This window comes from Galeopterus variegatus, unplaced genomic scaffold (genome assembly GCF_000696425.1).
Source record: "Galeopterus variegatus unplaced genomic scaffold, G_variegatus-3.0.2 Scaffold2108, whole genome shotgun sequence".
Lineage (NCBI taxonomy): Eukaryota > Metazoa > Chordata > Mammalia > Dermoptera > Cynocephalidae > Galeopterus > Galeopterus variegatus.
Genome location: NW_007728219.1, coordinates 15,001 through 20,965, shown reverse-complemented (window position 1 = coordinate 20,965; position 5,965 = coordinate 15,001).

The following is a 5,965-nucleotide window of genomic DNA, read 5'->3' as shown; positions in this document are numbered from 1 at the left end:
CTCGGCGGGAGCGCCGCTGCGCTCCCAAGCGGCGCACTGTAGCAGTGCGCCACCAGGCCGGCCCTGAAGATGTTTAAATATGTGAATTAAATTGGTAAAATTTGAATATGGATTGTAATTAGATAATGATGTGATAAATTTCCTGAACCTGATATTTGCCTCTATGGCTATGGTGGAGAATGTTCTTGTATTTGGGAGACGCATGCTGAAGGATTTAGGGGTAAAGGGTCATGATGTTGGCACCTTATTCCAAATGGTTCAGAAAAAAAAAAAAAGAAGGAAAGATATGTATAGTGTGTTTAGTAGTGCATACATAAGCACACACGTATGTAGAAAGATGGAGCAGATATGGCAAAATGTTAATGATGAATTAGGTGATAAAGGGTGAATCTAGGTGAAGGGTGTGTGGCGTTCATTTATAGAGTTCTTACAACTCTTCTGTTGGTCTGAAGTTCTTTAAAAATGAAAAGTTTCATGAGTTAGGAAGGTGGATCAATGGTCATAGTGGCACCTGAGACATTTGTACAAGCTCTGGCCTGGCCCCACCTTCCCTTGGTGCCCCTTAGTGTGTTCCTGGATTTAGTATCAGCCCTGTCCCAGTGAACACGCCCGTGCTCTTCTGGTCCCTGTCTCCACTGGTCTGCTCCATCTCAGTCAAGAAGTCATCAGATGTGGGCTGAGCACCAGAATGGGCCAATCCCTGTGGCAGGGACAGGGGAGTGGGGACTAAGCAGACATTGTCCCCGTCCTCAAGGAGCAATGGTCTAACAGGGAGGACGGGAACTGAACTGAGAATCACGAAGGGCTGTGAAGAAGGGCAGGTGGTGGAAGGGCCTAACCCATCTGGGGGCTCAGGGAAGCCTTCCTGGGAGAAGTGGTGTTAGAGCCCAGAGCCGCAGGGTGGTGGTGATTAGCTTGGCAAAGAGAGGGTGACAGTGTGCTGTAGGCAGAGGGACCTGCATATGAGTGGGACTTGAAGGACACTTTGGGGGTGTGGAGAATACCCAGCCTGGCCAGAGCAGAAAGTGCAGGGGCTGGGCTGGGAGGAAGGAGGGGCAGCAGGTTCTTGTAGACCACTCTGATAACTTATTTTTCTCTATTCTAAGAGCCATGAGAAGACGAGCATGCAGTAATGTGATAATTAGATTTGCACTTTTGAGAAAAAGCCCTCTAGCTGCAATGTAAACATGAACTGAAGAAAGCAGCAGCTGGTGGTGGAGAGAGAAGCTAGGAGCCTGTCTCAGCGTCCAGTGAGGGTCATGCTCTCCCGGACCGGATGACAGCTATGCCAATGGGAAGAACTGGGTGGATTTCAGAGATACATAGGAGGTGGACTCTGCAGGACTTGATGATTAATTGAAAAATTTCTCTATTTTTTTCATTTGGTTTGTAGATCTGATTGGAAAATACTACCCCCTCCCCCCCAAAAGAATTTGCAAATATACCCACTTACAAGGTAATGACTAACTGTCTTGCTTGTGTGTGACTGAAATGAATACTCCTCATGCAAAGCTGATGGTTTATCTCATTCACTAAGATCGTACTAATTAGGAGTTGGGACCTACCCATTCCACACATTCTGGAAACTTAAGATGTGGGAGATGGAAATTAATGTAGGTTTTAAACAATCTATTGCACTTATGGAGTTGCACGTTAGACAATAGGGTCGATATTAGCAGATATGAATTTTACAGAGAAGAGGCCCTGCATGATGTAGTCACAATACTGACAAATAAATGCCGTTGTACTTTTCCATGACACGGATGATTTACAGTTATAGTAGTACATGGTTCTTTTTGATTTATGATGTCCCGTTAGCCATGGAATTACTTAGAAAAATCAGTTTGGCTTGATGTAAAATATTTTTTCTTTGCCTAGAAAAAATTTTGGCCTGAAGAAAAGATGACATTAATTTAGGAATAGTGGAGTTATCATTGAGTTATCAAAATAAATATGAGGACATAAATCAATTCTACTGCATGGAGACTGCTAAATCAATAAGTCCAGAAAGGCTTTATTGATTCTATGGCCATCACTCAAGCCTTCCTCATTAGATTCCTCAGCCATATGTTTAATTGAAATGATAACGTAGATAACTTTGGGTAAATCCACACATCCTGACTTTGATATGGGGTTGTTCAAGGTAATGAAAGTGATTTGGCCAGACTGGCTCTCTCCTTCAGATTCAGGAGGGCACACGTGGGAAGACTTTACATCTTTTTGTCTCATGGAACTTCTACTCTGGGCAGATGACTGCTCAGCAGTTTTAAGTCACTCCTTTTAATTCAGTTTAAAAAACTGTATGAACAAACCGATCACGATATTAAGGAAACATTAAAAAAAATTACTCGTAGTTAACACCACCCTAACATATGGGCAACTATTGTACTGAACTGTATGTAGCACCTATTTCTATGACTCTGTTGTCTCTCTCACTCAAAAGATTGTGAGCAATTGAGGGCAAAAGTCTTTTATCTCCGTATCCCTTAAATCTTGTTTCAATGCATGAGTATCCTTCCACGGCTGCAATCAGAACCGTATCAGTTAGTGTTTGCAGCATAATAAACAACCCCAAAATTTAGTGGCTAAAACAGTAGCCATTTTATTTGCTCATGATTCTGGGGTCAGCAAGGTGGTTCTACTGCTCTGGTCAGCTTAGCTGGGCATGGGTGGTCTAGGACGGCCTCTCTCACATGACAACTGGGATGGTGGCCACCTGCCTGTCATTATCCAGTGGGCAGTTCCCATGATGGCGGAAGAGCTCCCGTCAGCAAGAGGGGAAGTAATTATCAGGTTGTTATGCAAGTGCTTATCAAGCCTTTGTTTGTGTCAAATTTGCTAATATTCCACTGGTCAAAGCCAGTTCCAAGCCAAGCCTGTATTTGAGAGGTGGAAAAATGGACTCTACCGCTTGATGAGAGGAGCTGCAAAATATCGTGGCCATTCTTTCCGAGTATACTACAGAAACATAAGTAAACTTGTTTTATCTGCTTTTTGAAAAGACTTAAATATAGATGCTTCCTCTTGTTACTTTTTTTAAAGCTGGTATATTGTGCAATTGCTATGTGCTAATTGCTTTACATATATAAAATGTATAATTAATCTGCAGCCAACTCTAAAATGTAAGTCAAATTATTATCCCCTTGTTACTAGTGATGACGCTGAGGCTCAGAGACATTCAGCAACTCGCTCAAGGTCACACAGCTAGTGACTGGGGGAGCAGAGATTTTAGCCCTGATCTCTCTGGCTATACGTATATTTAGTAGATTTTTCATGATGATTACTCCTTTCCTCTTGTTGGGTGTTTAGACGTTAATAAGTTTTTGAAGTTGTAGGAAGCATCATTGTAAGGAGTGCCCCGAGCTGTGTGTGAGACTAGCCTTCCATTGTGGAGACTAACCTTTCCATGGTGGAAATAGTATACTATGGTGTCTGTCGTGCATTTCTTCCCAACTGTGCATTCCATGACATCATTTTGGTGGCTTGGAATCAATGATGGTGGGAATATTTACACTCTGGAAATCTGAAAATACTACAGATCAGGGCTTGATTTATTGTCTTGTTGATTGCCTAGACTTAAGAAAGTGATGGATAAAATGTGAACAACGCATATTAAACTTAAAAGTGTGTCATGTCTGTACCTGTTACATTGTAAACAGTATAAAAAGGTGAGGAAATTCTCCCTGTGTTGAAACTGCCCTCTGATTCAGCAAGCAATCCCTCATGCTTTTGATGAACAAGTCAAAGTTCCGACATACGACTTCACAATTTCACTTTCTTTTTATCTGTTAAAGGAAAATATCAACCAACATTCATGTTGTAACTACACTTTGTCAATTGCTACCACGGACTGAGTACAGATACGAGAATTTGGAAAAAATCAACGAAGCATTTGTGTGAGAATTTTCACTGGCTATATGAAATTTATAATAAAAACTATTGAATAGTTTGTTATTATTTGTAAATTGGATGCTATATATCCTTTATATCAGTAAGATTTATATTAAATTTATATACGTAGTATATCTATATAAGCATACACTTTTTCCCCAGGGGGCAGTTGTTAAACATTTACCAGCACACCACTGGCATATTCCTACCGCTCTCTTACTGGTTACATGTAAGAAGTTGGGGGATTTTCCTCTTCCATCCATGTACTAGAGAATACCACCTTTCCTTTTATCTTTGGATCCCCTCAGTCACAGAGAGCCCTGTAAATGATCACATTCAGCCAGCAGGGGATGTCCAAAGGGAAGAAAAAAAGTCTTCCCTACAATCTGAGGCCTTTCCGAGGAAGAATTGTAACATGGGCAGGTAGAGGACACAATCAGCGGTTCCTGAGTCTCACTTTAGGTCTGTAAGTGAATATTTTGTTCATCACAAAGGAGCATTTTAGAATTTTTGCATTTACATTTACAGAAGTCATAGGAACGACACACGTTTATATACTTTATCATTTACAAAGCAGATCCTCATTTATCAACTTAGTTTATACTTCTGAAGAGTTCTCTGTTTCTAGCAATTCACGTGAGGCCAAAGTGGGGAACTCTTTACCACAGCCCTTCCTTTGGACGATAGCTGGCTCGTTCCTCTCCAGGATATAGTTGCCTCTTGGCCGTGATATTAAAGCTGTGGACCTGCTATGTCCTGCACTCTTTATTATACCCAATCTGCAGTGAATTCAGGGCAGGAAACAAAACCCCTTAAAAAGTTATTAAGGTCCTAGTGGAAAGCGTAATCCCACTTGCCAAAAGTACATATAATGTAGTTATCTTTGAATTTATTTCTCTTCCTAGGGGTAATGAGTGGGATAGGGAAGCCAGAGTACGTAGAAGGGAGAAACCAGCTGCCTCGAGCAGTATGGAGAGAGTTCCTGACCATCTCCTAAATACTGTTTCCATTCTAGCTTTCCTTACATGGTAAATAAATAAAAAAAAAAACACATTGATATTACAATGGAAGAAAACACCACCCAACCCCACGATTTGCTTTTGTTGTGGTGATCCACATTGTAGCATGCAGAGTTTGCTCTGCAAAATTTTTCATAGAGTAAGCTATGAATTAAGACAAAAGCATGGGGCGATTCACTTGTAATTGTTCATGACTGTTAACAACAATTAGGCAAGGTCTCTGCAGTATGCAGGGTGTTGGAAGCTTGGCTATTATACAGTTAATGTAATTGATTTTCAGAGCTATGTGGGATCTCTCAGACCTCCAAATGGGCATTTGGGACTAAAAACTGATTTGATGTTCTCTAAGGATCAAAGTAAATCAGATTGTTATCAGATCTTAACTCCACTTTATGCTACATGAGCTTGTATTATCTACAATAGCATCCTTGGCATGCTTTGGAATAAAAAAAAATTCAATTTCAAAAGTAAACACTGTTAGAGAACAAAAATAGTTCAGAGGATAGCATATACACATAACAAAGCCCAACTAATTAAGGCCAAAAAATATAACTCAAGGTCACAGTGTTTTATACAGCCAAGGATTGCCAAATATATATTTTTAGCAAGCTGTGGTTTTTTTCCTCTTTAGTTATCGATTACCTTTGTAAAGGAGAGAATATTGACAATGCAGAAGACCGTAACGACTTGAAATGGTTTTAGATAGAGTATCTTTGGCAGGTCTTCGAGTTCAGATTTAAGTGGGAACCACCGTGCGTTCTGAAAGAGCTTCTATAACCAGTTTCATCACAGACCTAATCATCCAAAACAGCATTCCTTGTAATTTGACTGAAAAGCAGTGAGACAGTAAAAGCTTCAATTCTTGAAAAGGATTTAGCGGCCAGCCAGCTTATGCTTATTACAGATGCTCTTACACCCCCTCCTCTCCATCTCTTCCCTCCCACCTCAAACGAATAAATCCAGAGGCTTGGATCAAGTGTGGACATAGGAGAGGCACAGGCAAAGGACCAGAACAGATTTCTGAGAGAATGCAATTTGGTCAAAAAAAAAAAAAA